At 38.8% G+C, this 15,581-nt stretch overlaps 1 protein-coding gene across 1 annotated transcript in view; it reads right to left on the bottom strand.

Annotated features, from left to right (window-relative positions):
- Positions 1-15,581, bottom strand: part of LOC109483581 (microtubule-associated serine/threonine-protein kinase 2-like) — a 72,857-nt gene that overhangs the window by 41,686 nt on the left and 15,590 nt on the right. The gene's annotated exons all lie outside the window — the stretch shown is intronic.

Genomic DNA, 15,581 nt, shown 5'->3' with positions numbered 1-15,581 from the left:
TCATATTGTCAAGTAAAAGTCTGGCCAGTGAAGTTGTTGAGACTCTACCCCACAGGGGTATTGACATTTGCTCTGGAACCACAGGACTGAGGCAAATGGTGGGCTGCCATCAAGCCAAAGCACGTCTAACCCTTGGAACAAAGAGAGAGTGAGTGTTCAGTTCCCAGGCTTAAATTTATAAGGTCTTGTGTACCAGAATCAATTGAGTAACACAGTATAATATTATCCTCAGTGTTATACGATATAGCATAGCCAAAGGTTTTATGTCTGTGACATTGGTACCTACTACCATATACTCTTTACTTTATACTCAATTCCTCAAAAGCACACTCCTACGAATGCTGTTCATGTACAACTTAAATACATCATTCTTTACAGTGAGGCACTACTGGTACTTAGTAGTCTAGTACATTCCAACACTGATAGTGTTAGTATCTGATGTATGCACACACGTACTGGTAACTGATGGTATCACCCCGAGGCATACATTGTACCTTGTCCTCAGCTGAACCCCAAAGACGGATGATGCACTTAGTAAAAACACCCCCCTGGAGCTGGGCTATATTGTTCCTGTGCCAGAGAAGTCCTTTGGTGTTGTCAAGACAGTAATGACATTTCTTTTTCCCTGACTTTCTAATCATACTGCACCTCCAATCAGCCCAGGGGGCCAAAATACAATTTTTCTGTCATTACCGAGGTGTGCGTTTTGTATGTGTTGGCTTTGAGGTGAGCTGTAGCACAGCAGAGAAGTAATTTACAGGCAGTTTCCCAGAGCTTAATGGTTCAGGGTGAATGGGATTTACTGCGACTCAACTCAGTAAAAATCACCCCCGACGGAGGTAACACAATTTGTGAAACTTTCGCGCTCGCTGTGAGAGCGTATTATACTATTTTGAGAGCATGAACTTTGCGGCTACAAAAATATCCCACTGTTCAATACCATTTACAAAGCAAGGGTCACACTGGCAAGGTGATGGAATATTGAATTATGTTTCTCCAATAAAAGCTGTTGAAAGGTTTGTACCTGTTGACTTAACAGCTCAAAGTAGTCTATATAGCTTTTGTTTGGTATGGAAAATAAAGTTATAACTGTAAATGCAAGTTCCCTACTTCAGGGTCAAACAGAACGGAAATTTCATAAAGCTGAAACATTGTTCCTCCCCTTAAAAAAACTCAATTTAGGAACCCAGAACCATTTTCTGGATCATCAAATTATACTGGTCCACGCAATCAAAACTACTTTTTTCCAGCTTGTAAGAAATATAGAAGTATACCCCTGGTAGATGTTGGAGGTTTGCTGTACCATATTGTTTTTTTTTAAACATGGCAAATCGTGCACCTGTGTGCCTAGATACAATCAATAATCTATCGACCTCCTTCTATGTAATGGCAGTGCTTAGTACCAAACAAGATAATGCTGTGGTCAGTCTATCAAACACAGTGTGTCCTATCTATCTAAAGCCTGTATATATTGCAGGGCTGGAAATACCAGCTGCGTATGCAGGTTAGTACAGGTAAAATTGGAGCTGTGCAGGTATTTCTGACACTATTACCTGCAGCTGTGCCTAACCTGCACTGGTCCATGTACTGCCCCGTTAATATACAATGTAGGTATGGATAAATACTATAGATAGTTTTTACTATGATCCATATACTTCCTAAATTCTGAGTGGTGCAGGCAAAATTTGTCTGGTGCTCGTAATTTTCAATGTTGCCTGCACCAGTGCAGGTGTGCAGCAAAAACTATTTTCAAATTGATTTTTAAAAGACAACGATTCCACTAAGTTTGAAATTTATATGTACAACAAGACAACACAGGATTTAGTTTCACCTACATATCTGAAGACAGAAGAGTGCCTTACCACATATGTTAGGAAATTAAGTAAATGAGGTTAATGTGCGGTAATGGAAAGACATGGCAACAGTCTGTAATCAAAAACCGATAATGTGGCCATCAACATGTCATCACTAATGGCAACACGGCTGCGGAAAGAAAACACTAAGGCAGATTACCAGTTAAACTAATGCATGGTAAAGATTTCATTACACCAGAGTCTCAACAGATTAACCATTTATGTAAATCAGAGCTCTCTATATTTTGTTGCTAAGCCTTTATGTCTAGTTAAGAAAAATTGAAAAAGCAACCTCAGCATCAGTTACTGTAGTTACAAGCACGTCTAATGGGGACCAACAGACATTAAACCAGATTGTCAGTGAATCAGTGTACATGTACTTGTAAGATGAGTACCGGTACTATATGCTCATACATTGTATATTGAAATTCCTCTCTAAAAAAATATTAAAACTCTATCCTTCAAAGGAGTTCTTAACATAGATATTTTACCTGAAATGTCCGACTGCTGCTGTGGACATGCTCTAAACAGTCAGCCCGAGAAGAAAACAACCCTGCATGAAATGACTCAGTCTAGGTATTACTGGAAGGGTGTGCTGTATAATGGCATTCCTGAGCAGGTACTGAATCGATAAACCTCCACTACTGCAACATACATGGAGCGTTCCTCCAGGGACCCTCATTACCCACACCGCATCATTTCCCAACAATCCTGGCCGGCGATGGAATATTCAAATTAAAGCGCAAAACGTGAATATACAAATTATTGTGCTGATCGTAATACTTAATATGCTTTCAATTTTAACTTGACATGACTGTGTAGAAATTGTATTTTATTGTTGGCAGTCTAATTCTGTAATGTCACTTCATCAATTCAGCCTTTCGGCTGCGACAGTTGAATGTCACAGTGATATACTTGATGTTATAATAAACCATTTACTAAAATAAACTTCTATATTCAGTCAACACGTCACTCTTGTGCAACTCCCTTGTATACATGTACATTTTGTAGTACATCACTCCTGAGATGTACATGTAGGTTCTATAGATTGCTAATTCTTTCAGATTGATTTAGGTTTAGAAGCGGGTGTGTTAATGGCATGCTCACCCCCATCTGCCGATCACAGCGAGAATCAATAATCGACCTTTGGCTCGCAGAGCGTCGCTTTTCTACCGCCGGGAACGGACAAGGTAATCAGGAAGGAAAACAGCGATAATAACGTCTGTGGCTCCCAGGGTTTGTAGTTAGTCTTGAGATATTTCTTGTATCTTCAAAGGGATTTCTTTCTTTGGCTACATACAGGGCTCGAAATCCTTTTTTCTCTCAACAGATGGTAAAACAGATAGAGAAAGAGAGAGAGAGATATAGAGATGCGCATACAGTTATACCTGCACTGGTGTAATTAAGTGTACCAAACAAATTTTACCTGCACCACTCTGAATTTAGGAAGTATGGATTTCACTAAAGACACTTCTTGAAATCCTTTTTTTCTCTGCATACCTATACCAGTGCAGGTAATACTTAAATTATCTGTACCAAACAAATTTTACCTGTACCACTCAGAATTAAGGAAGTATGGTTCACACTAAAATCTTATTTTAAGTTTCTGTATGTTGCATCCTGATGCAGCAAAATATTGAACTTGAAGACTACAGGATTCCCTACCTAACCATGGGCCTATGATCAATCATTACTGGTCTTCGCAGTTAAAATCAACCATGGCACTTGAATGGTGAAATTACCATAAGATATTGAAAACCACTCCAAAGTCAGACAGAGCGTCTCCTCGGCAATTTTAAGATGCTTGATCCAAGACAAGATGTCTTCGGAAGAATGCTAATGATCGGTAGAATGAGATATTTACTTTGAAGTCATGAAATCTAAATTGAGATTTGATAGATATACAAATACTAGAATATTTAGAATATTTTAGCATACCTGGTGATGCTAGGATAAACTTTTGAATTTCCGGGGAAACTTTTGTAACTTTATGATGCCATTTATATTTACAAAAAGAGCATCACTCCTACCCACATATCAACAAAAGAAAATGGATAAACTCCCCTGGACTACTCCCCAAACAGTATGCTAATATTCACACAAAACAATTGGATTGATTTAGCTCAGTATGCTATACCCACCTACCCATTCACCTAGTGGTAACTGCCCAATTACACCCCCATGGAACACAATGGGCTGTCCCAAGGGGATGGACAGGTAATTAGAAAAAACAACTTGTTTGTGTGAAAATGACTCAGTGTCTGATAATGACACACAGGCCATAATAGTGCATTCTTCTATTGAATGATTCAAACAATAAACCATAAAATCCTTCTCACACATTTCAGTATATAGGGCAATGCCTATCTGTTTCTATAGCCCTTGGGCCACACAGTTGTGCAAACACTATAGCAGTATAGCCCACATACATGTATATGTCACTATTAATAAATGGAATGTTCTATATATCTACCAGAGAATTCCACAATTTGGTCTTTCCAAAACATGTCACTATGATTTACAGTTCTACACCCCTCTGGGAGCAGCCTAATACTGCAGCAGGTTTGTGCAGATAATTGGTTTCCTTGTCCCAGTTGCACCTACAGGTAAGTGATGTCATCACATGGTTGAAGAGATTGTCAATATTATAGAATACTGTGGGCTGGATTGCCCAGCGGCCAAAATGTATGTCACTTATCATTTTATGTCATAGCAGCCCGAAAAAAAAAACATTTCAATGAGACATGTGCTTGAAGTTGAGAAAATTTGGTGTAACTAAACAATCTACCTCTTACTTAGTGGACAGATTTGTTTTGGATGTATCATGATAATGATGATGATGAAACTGTTACATCAATTTCAAGGTCCAAATTAAGTACGACCATATTTCAATTTTCGAAAGGGGTGCTCGCAAATTGGAACTTTTGGAAACTCACAATCACATGACAACAGCCTACAATGTATGTGATAACTCATGATCTTTACACAACCTGAATTAAAATCACCAGATGTACAGATGTATGTACCATATTCACCTTTTCATAGCACAGTTACTAATTCATGAATCAAATTTGTTTTGGCCTACTTTCCTTTACAATAACAGAACCAAGTCAGCAGGGAGAAGGTTAATTTATTTGCCTGCATGAATCAACTAGAAGGTATAGGCTGGAGAAATTCCATCTGTTACAAACCAGTTTCACCATTGATCTCATTCTTTGCCATCTGTCCTGTAATTCCACAGATTCAATATGAATCAAATCAAAACCTCGTAATTCTTTTCGAGGGGTACGTGAGCATTTTCATGTGTACATCCATTCAGACTTGGTATTATATTAGCCTACATACATTGTATGTTGTCGTGATGTAACAGAGAAGATAATATAATAATCATAACAATGAGCAAGCTGTCAATGGTGCTATCTTTTCATGATGATAATAAAATACTATGATAATATATGTAGGTCAAATAGGAGTTTCTGTTATGATCGTGTAACAACTATAATTTATATAGTATAAAGAGACATACATTGTAATCACATCAAACTTCATATTCAAGTCTCTACCAACTTTCAGACTTACCAACTTTCTTGTGTACCACAATTACTATATCTGACTAGTGAAGTTGGACCTACCTCAAACTGACATGTTTTCAGTTCCAGAATGATACTGATAGTCCTATCTTGCGTACGATAGAAGAGCCAACCTGTACATGTCACACTTGTATTGAAGTTTGGAAAGCAACACATCAATCCAGTACACAGAAGCAGAGGAAATAGACAGAATGTCTGGAAGTGCGGGAGGGTTGTGGTGACTTACAGGAAGTCTTAAAACAGCTGCAGTTTGGCAGGGTGCAGATAAGGAACCACAGCGGGATGTGGAGCTGTAGAACCAATCTTACCCAGCACCCGCAGGTCAGTTTAGACCTTAGACAGATGTCTTACACTAACAGTATGGAACCTGGAGGCAAGACATAATCGGGCGCCTGGCCTTGTGTGTGCTGAGATCTCTCGCTGGTGCTATAAACACTAATCAAGTATACAGGCAGGAGTACTAGACTTGAAGCCTACTAGTAGTGTACTATGGGTTCCAGGGTACACTGTACAGTCAGATCTGTAAACCAGTGACCACTTTTACATAAAGACCACCAGTCCTGGCACATTTTGGTGGTCCCTTTAGATAATTTTTCCCAATGACACAAGCATTAACAGTACTTGATTTACCTGTGCAGCCACATAGGCAAGATGTTATCAGTCTCCTGAGTGGTCTTCTTGGCAGTTTTAAGTTAACTGGACATGTGAATTGTGTGTGGTACGAGGAACAATTTCCAAGTTGAAAGTTACAACTATCCAACAAACCAAACATGTGTTGAACAAAGTTTAATTAATTTCACAATTGTGACATTCGGAAAATACCGTACTTAAACATGCTAACAATTCTGTAGACTTAGTATACATTGTTGCATTGTTGGTCAATCATAGCAAACCACACTGTAAATTGGCAGTGAACAGTTGGAACAAGCATGGGAAGAAAAATTGATTTCTTAACTGGAAAACAAATTATGTGGACCAAATAGCTGACTTTTATCAAACGGAACAAAAGCTTAGCCAGCATCTGGACCTTTTAATCAAACAGGGACCTACTCTGTAGGGCAATCAATTGAATCCTGGCCTTTTGAACTTGATGTGTGAGTAATTATTTGCACATACCGACCACCTGTTCTCATATTTTTGCTGAGTAAGAAAGTGTGGCAGAACAAAGTTCTTTTCCTACGTGTAACAATGTTCTGTTTTCACAGTAAATGAAATATTTCTAGTTTTAGTATCATGAGTCACCAAAAGTCAACACCATATAGCATGTGCAGGACAAAAGATACAAAATTGGAAGTTCTGCTGCAGTACCAAGGTTAGCTACCAGGAGGCCTTTCACCTTTACCTTCGTCTTCCTAAGAGCTACCCACATACAAAATATCATCACATTATCCATAAACTTTAAGGTATGAATAAATTTTGACTACAAACACACACTGACCATTTTACCTCAGAGTCTGTACTATTAGAAGGTAATGAATGATTCTTCCTATCCTATACTATAGGACTTCCCCCACCCTCTGGCAGTGCTGCCATGAAATGTAGGGATGGAAAATGATTGATTCCCAATTATGACATGTCAGAGGAAGAGCCAATGAGTCACATGGCAATTCCCGCAACAAATGAATACCGCGCCCGATCCCGGTGATCTACGTAAAAACGTGATTCACGTGGGATTGGCGGGGGACCCGAACGAGCAAATTGAGGTCATCTCGGAGGTCAAGGGTGCCAATCAAAACATACGCCTGCTCCCTTTCTGTCAATCATTATATTGAGCTCCTGCTGTGATGATCGCATCTTTGCCTCCAGTCAAGAGTCATCATCATTATGTTAGCTGCCACAGAAGTCAGCTTAAAGGAGGCTGGGGACATCTTTGTGATCAAGTTTGCATGGAGAATCTTAAGTGGATTTTCTGGTGGAATTTCCCCGGTAGAATGAACCTGTAAACATTATACAGCATCTGTCTTCTCTACAATTGAACATCTGATATGACCAATGCGAGATTACATGTCTCTCATTGAGCTAAAACTGAATCGATTCGATTTCCTCTCCTTACAAGAATGCTATCTTCTAATGGAAAATAGCAACTTTCAAAGGAAAAAGCACACCAGCGTATGTAATCCTACTAACAGGACTTCCTCTATCTAAACGCGCTCTAAGTACATCTGCACATCCTGTTTATACGCGACCTTGCCCACCTTCAAACAGAGGCCAGAGGTCGTCTGACCGAGGTAATGCCTGGAGACCTTCAGGACCTGACCTTGAGGTTTAGATGTTATGTGCACATGCATAATAATCATGTCTGTCGGCACATCTGTTATGTACAGCCAAGGACATCTATGAATATGAAGGGTACCGATGCCCATCTTCTTATGTCTTGTTCACTAAATACAAACATTAAAATCATCAACTTACTCTAATTTTTTATAAACACAATGTCTGCATATTCATTCACACTACCTCAAAGAAGAAATTCAGCAATGATCTCAAATTCTTTGACAGTACTGAGTGTATACACCTTACACAAAATATCTGGCTCAAATTCAAAGCACACATAAGCAGCCACAGAGGATCCAGTAAACGCAATAAATCAAAATAACACTGGCAGGACACTTAAACTCAATCCATTTCAGCACCTACTGTATGTCTCTAATCAATGCCACTGCTGTGCAATCTATACCCCAGTCTGGTCCGTCCAACATTAATCAAAATGACAACACTACTACGTGGGTTTACAAGGTTTCCCCCATAATGTACCAACCTTGCTGCTGACTTCACACCTTGTAGTGAACCCAGCGAAGGCCCCACCTCGCTCGTCTACCTTGATCCTGACTCCGGAGACACGCCCTGAATCACAACGTTAGCCCTACCGATACCCAACATTCCTCCTGTTTTCAAGGCAGGGCTCGAAAGTAATTTTTGGGAATACATATGATTGTATGTGCACTGGTACACCCAACCTAAAAAAATTGGGTACACAAAATTTTTTTTTGGTGCACCTGTCCATACAAAGTAGAATGTCAGCAAAAACTAATCATGTTTCATTTCTAAAGAAAGTACTATAACAATGATTTTATCATTTTTGACACTAGGATGTTAAGAATATGCTGTATACTAGTACTACTACACATTAAACCTTTTTACATACGTAATCCTATGAAAATATTTGGGTGCACTCACTGGGTGTACCCACAGAAAAAAATTTGGTGCACAACTCCATATTTGGGTGCACTAAGGTGCACATGAAGCCAGTATTTCGAGCCCTGCCAGGCCAATCCCTCGGCTGCTTTCTTCCGAATTCCGGGAGCAGTTTTGGGGGCCAATTAGTTGAGCTATCAAGATTGGGCGTCTGGGCTGGTTAGAACTGTAGATGTGTGAAGATATCTCATTACCTCATAATGTTCTCATCTTGTTTCAGGCAAGTCTGAGGACAAATACTCTGGGGCTAACAAGGGGGGCGTGGGGGGGGTAAAAATTTGGCTGAAACTTATTATCTTTTTTAATACACTGTAAGTTGACTGAGATAATTATACAATCAACGACTGGATAGAGGGAGAGAGAGAGAGATTACACATTTTTTTCTTTTGTTGTCAAAAGTCTAAGTAAGATGCAATGTTCCTTTCAATGTTGTTTTACATGCATTTTTTAATTTCATCATCATACATTTTTACGTGATTTTTTTATTGCATCATTGTAAATTTTATATGCTATTTTCCTATCTTATTATCTTATTAAGTTTTCCCCAGAGAATTTTCTTGTGTAAGACTTTGAGCTTCATTTTTCCCAAGCTGTAATTTTGTACCTTTCAAGTTTGTTAAGTATAATTATGTATTTTTGGCATTAAGCTTCCCAAAATAATGAAACAGATGCATCATAATTCACTGGACTTTCTTATTCTTGTATGCATTTACCAAAATAATAGGAGTGATTCATCTCTATTTCATCGTTATGTATAATTTCTGGGCGCATTAAAAAGGGCTTCTATATCGGCAAATCTATCAAAGTCCGATCCATGATTATAAAAATTGTATGTTCTTATCTTAGTGACCTTGAAAATGATGGATAATGAATAATGCTGAAAAAAGCAAACTCTTCTAAAGTCACTTCAGTGACAATCTTTCAAACACCAGTATAAATAAAAATGACTTTTCACCATTCAAGACATTTTGCAATTGTCTTTTTCAGAAAGCAAATGAACATTAATCTTTAATCTATAGCTTAGTACTAAGGTGCTTTGGATAAAAAGCATTATACATTTACCTGAGCCTCTGCATTGCAAAATTTATGATTTTAGATAATTCACATCCTATTCCTTAAAACCCTATAATTACAGTATCTTTCATCATTATGTTACTTAATACCTAGGCAATTATCGTATTCAAGCTCAAGTATCTAAAAGGATCATTATCAAATTCAATTCTTAGTCAACTAATTGAGTTATACTTAGAATCTAATCTTAATAAATATACAAGGTTATTATATAGAAGAAAACAAAATGTAGATTTTTCACACTCAGCAATCAATAAAGCTTTCCACTACATTTACAACCTTCTAATAAAAATCATAAAACTTGGCTTTTCGGCAAGTTCCAGCTAGAAAAAAAGCTGAATTTTTCTGAGTTGTCCTTAGATCACAGCTTTGACGGTCAACAACCTCATTTCAACATGACCTTCAAGTGTCTTCCTTCATCCAAACAAAGATCAAACAGTTCATCTTCTCCCCGTACAATCGATATTGCCCGTGCTCCGCCGTCCACGGTCGGCTGACCCCCGCCCCTCGCCAAATTTCCCCGCCATTTGTCTGTCTGCGCTGAGACAAACACGCAATATTCTGCCTGTCGAGATGGGCCCGTGGAGATTCAAGGTGGAATCTTTAATGTACTTTTGGTGAAGACATGCATGAAGACAGACTGAGAGGTGTTGGCACCAAATTGATATGACATTTTCCACTTTTTTTTTCTCAGTTGTTATTGTCTCAATATTTTCTTTTCTTTTTATGTCAGAAAGGATCATTCTATTTGAAAGTTTAAAGGGGGAACAGTTATCCTTCTTTCATTGACTAATTGAGTATCACTATTTTATTAATCATTCAATGTCCGTGACTAAGCTATCATTAATTGGGTAAAATGTCCAGAAAAGTCAGATATACACAAAAGGCACAGTTATTTGACAGAAAAGGGTAAAAAAAGTCTTATCCAGCATCCTCCTAAAAATTCTTAAATGGAACAGCCATAAGATTTTTTAGGTGACCTGATCTTACCTAAAATGTCTCGCCTAAAAAAATCTTAAAACAGTGAAGAGGAAAGTGCGATGATTGATTCTTGGCCTCCAGGAGACATTCAAAACAGATTATCCCTGCCTTATACCAGTAAAACCATGAACATTCTTCAAACCCACATCCCTTACCATACCCCTAGCCCCTAGAGATTAATCCTGACATCTTCATTACTCACTGAGCTACAGTACGATGATGAAAGATTGTGTTCATATTACATCCACGATCATGCATTACGGAGAGCAATTTTGTACATTTTGGGCTTGCATCTTTTATGAGGGGGGCTGGCTGCGCACTCCCGAAGCCATCTGTCTGTCTGGGGCTGGAAAACCATCATCATCTGTAACATGCTAGTAAAAATGGCCTGTGATTTTTACTGAGAACAGCACTCCTAAATCAATCATGCATTGTGCAAAGTATAACATCATCTATGTACCATGTTCTAATAGCTATAAGGTACACTACACAGTAATATTAATGTTTAATAACTATTGGAAGAGAAAGATATGTCAAAATTCAATGCCTAATGCCATCAAGAGCCCCACCCATATTCTCAGTACCCATTTACAAGCAATAGCAATAACTGTAATATTTCTCTGACAGACTCCGAAGAGTTGTACAACATTATGACAGGACACCTACGTACTAAGAAAATAGTATTACCAAACTATCCATTTACATGTACCTTAGCTTATAAGTTATAACAATTCATACCTTCTTGCTGGAAAATGCTGATCCATTCTCCAGGAAGATTCTCCATCAACTTGTACACTACTAGTACAACAAAATCATGACAGAACACCTGCTACCATCCCTGATCATGTATAAGACTTTCTCCCCACGTTCTGTCCCAACCTGATGCCCCATTTCTCCTGCCCTCGCCTCCACACCCATTAATGCCCATTAGCAATGCACCACAGGACCAGCCTGACTTATAGTTATGGGCAATGCACCACCTGAAAGATAATTAACGTTATGCTCCCAGAAAATCAGGAAATTCTGTTAGTATTAAGAAGTCACAATCCTTGCTTGATGCAGAGTTTCTAAACCGTAATTAAAATCATTAATTAAAAGCTGCAACCTCTTCCATGACAAAAATGTTAAATCGTTAAAATACTTTCATGTGTAATGATTATGATAAACAAAATGACCATCAAAAGTCCACGATTCACTTTTACATTCGTAGATGATTGTCACTGTTTAAGCTGGAGCATAAGAACTTACAGATTACAAAATTGTGTGCCTAAAAGCGCTCTAAAATGATGTGGCATCAGTAACTAGGCTTCACCTGTCGAAGACATTCAACACAAACATAATTACTATCTGTAATTATCGTACATTACTGACTAATGAGCAGCTGCAACAACTTACCACGGAATGTTCACAATACTCATCATGTAGGCTACATTGTGGAATGGTTTTCTCGAGTGAGACCAGCTTTTTCTCCAACTTGACGTAAACATGTACATCATGCAAAAAATGAAGTCTTTCACGTAAGTCTGAGAGCATTTGAAATCCCACTCCGCAATCCCTTCAAGCTTCAATTATGGAGCAGGTAAGCAGGATTGCCTAGTGAGCGACTAATTGCAACAGCAGGAAGAGCCACTGCAGAACTGTTCCAATATACGATAAGATAACATCATACAACGTTGAAAGACATACCATAGGCATTACCGATAAGGCACAATCTGGTTCGACTAAAATACAGCCAAAAGGAACAGTTCTAGGGTAAAAAAAGGGATCGAAAGAAAGCTAAATCCCTACAAAATACTGTAACAAAATATGTTTTCTCTTATTCCGGTAGTGCCATATCTTCTGTATGTATAAATCAAGTGAAGGCATTTGAAACTTTTGAAGAGCATAACAACATTGCTAAATTGTGGAGTTTCTTACCTTATCGGCCTATCTTCTAAAACAGCTTCCTGGTAACAATTCTGCACCACAAAGACGACTTGCCTGGGAGTGAACCGACCAGTCCTACCTGCTAGCTAAGCTGGAGTGGTTTAAAGCGAGAGGGATTGTTGTCTTCTATACCCCTGGGTGGATTACATATCCAGCTCCTCGATCAATAAATCCTTGCAAATGGAAGGATAGGAGCAGCCCATTAGCGACTGGTCGCCCTGTCTGCCCTACCCTAGATGAGCTCAGTCTTGGCTGTGAGGACACACACACACACGGCTATAAACTTCCCATCTGGGGGGTAACGTCTGATCGCTCTGTGGTATTCCGCGCACACTTCTGCAGTGCTCGGGCCACTGGGCTGCGAAATGAGATTTCCGAGTTTGACATTGAAGGAGTAAGATGCCGTGTGCATGTCGAAACTGACAGCACTAACATACATGTACGTGATGTAAGACTACATTAGGGCTTCCAGACGCATTTTTCTTGATGCGACGCCGCATATGAAATGAGAGCTGGGCCCACGGGTGGGGGATAATGCCATTAACACACCTGTAAGAGAGCAGGTGGTTTTACGACGGGGTCACTGACACAGGTAGTCAACCATGGCCGTGATGTCAGACTATATTACCCCATGCCGAGACCTGTGCGTGTGCAGGGAGCACGTCTTCATCAAAATCACTGACATTTCTGAAACCCGCAGTGAATTTACCTTATCCAAAAGGGATTATAGGACTAGATGTGGAGAAATACAAGACTAAGTAAACAGTGTTCTTGCTAGCAGGGTTTGAGTGTGGGGGTCTCCTAAGCTGTGATTTAGGCCCCTATGCTTTTTTTTTACCAGCATAAGGCTTCTTTCTGGGGAGAATCTTGTGACCCTTCATAAATCTTTGAATAAAATTAACGTTTGGCTTCAGAATAAGGCTGTAACAGAAGAGAGGTTTAAAGATGCAATTTTGTCTGTCAAAGTACCAGGTACCAAAGTATACAGGTTACAGCATTATCAGGTCTGCCATGAATTCCAAGGTGACAAAAGAGCCTCCTTGCACACTGGCCTAGTATTGCAGCTATACAGTATAACATGTTGACAGTACAGTTATGGTACAGATACAATTGTATATATTCAACTGCAATACATGTTAAAACTGCAAGGTGGCACTTCTGTTCATACCACCAAAATATTGACACAATGTCGGCAGATTCACAACAAAGAAGGATGGCAAGCGAATAAGCTTGTGTAAAAGAGGAATATCAAAAGTTTACTCTAGCAGCACAAATTCAATGTCGTAGTTTAGTAGTTGACTGAAAAAAGCAAGATAACAACAAAAATATGCCTGAAAAATTATACTAAAACTTACATTATATTACACTTTACTAATCTCAGACTCAAAGCTTCAGATTTAAGCTTAGGGTTTTAATGCACAACTTCTCAAGCACTTTATAGGTTCTAAAATTAGCGGCCCATCTTCAGCCAACTGCAAAATTAACATTTCCTAGGCACACCGAGGTACCTGAGCTAAAACTGTTTTACGACCAATTCACAACTCGCCATGCCTGAGGGCTTTAAGTCGATGGAGGCCGCCTCATAAAATTTCAAGGAGATATCGGCATTTAGGCGATAAAAACTAATAACTAACAAAGGGGTCAATATTTACGGCCATCACCTTCTAAAGAAGAGCGGATTTTTACAGTTTCGCTTTCGTTTTACGACTGTTTAAGCTGATTTTATTACCATGTGGCAAAAAATCATTTGGGTCCTTTTCAGTCAGCCTGTGGTGTAGTTTTGATACAGGTAGGATTGGTAAAGGATTGGAAGTAATATCCATGTAATTAAAGATTCATATCATTTCTTATAAATGGTGCAAAGGGGTAATGTCTCGGGCTATACTTGGATAAAGATATATTCATCATTGGTTAAAGGTAGATCTAGCTTAAATATTTATAGTTCAAAGGTTTTCACATGGCAAAGTAATATAAACCACAATAATGCCTCAAAACTGGACCTAGAATTAACCTTCTTCCTGCTACCTATAACAGCCTCATAACCTATACAGATCATAGAGGTTGTACAAAAATGCTCTCTTGGCAAGGATAAGGTTAATATAGCAAATGTTTACAATAACTATTATGACTTCCAGCGACACCAGACACAACATTGAGAAATTGTCGGCCCCATACTGTGATACATATTTGTATCTGTACAGAATAAACACGATCTTCAATGATTAATGTCCAAATGGTAATGACCCTCCAAACATGCCGTCACCTTGAACTTGGACGACAGCTGAAGTCTGCATACATCGTGTATTTAGGCACATGTCTAATACCTACATCATTTTACACTTTAACAATGAGTCATGTTGACACATCAGCTATACTGAACTTGAAGCATTCTGAACTGTATATACCAGACTCTTATAATTTGCAATGAGTAAAATATGATTCATACACACATATTCATATATAAACGATAACAACGCTTCCCAGTCAATGCTGAAGTTATGAAGATTGTGATTAAAATATTGTTAACACCATTATGGTTGACTAATGAGAAAAACAACAACCTGTTCTTTGCACCACTGCTAGTCATCTTGTACAACGCAATACAAGGATTGAAGGAGAATATTTTCAAACTTCAATGCTTCATGAAATTATTCCAATCCTGACTCAGAAGTCAAACGTTAAATTTCTTAGTAAAAACAGCCACCTACCTTAGCAGCCTCCTTCTTCTTCCCCCTCAGAGCCCTATGCAACAAGGCCCCGAGGAGAGAAATAGAGGCTAACATTATCAACATCTACAAACGTGTGTCCACATCGGTTCGTACACTGATGTACAAATGTACGTGACAGTCAAACTGACTCTACAACCCCACAACATACTGATGACGCTTCAGGCTAATAATAGACACAGACACATACGTGTGGGTCAGGCCATCTCAGGATTAAGCTAACAAGGCATGTTAGCGAA

This window comes from Branchiostoma belcheri, unplaced genomic scaffold, assembly GCF_001625305.1.
Source record: "Branchiostoma belcheri isolate BF01 breed outbred unplaced genomic scaffold, Haploidv18h27 scaffold65, whole genome shotgun sequence".
Taxonomy (NCBI): Eukaryota; Metazoa; Chordata; class Leptocardii; order Amphioxiformes; family Branchiostomatidae; genus Branchiostoma; species Branchiostoma belcheri.
This window is presented reverse-complemented; position numbering and strand designations above follow the sequence as displayed.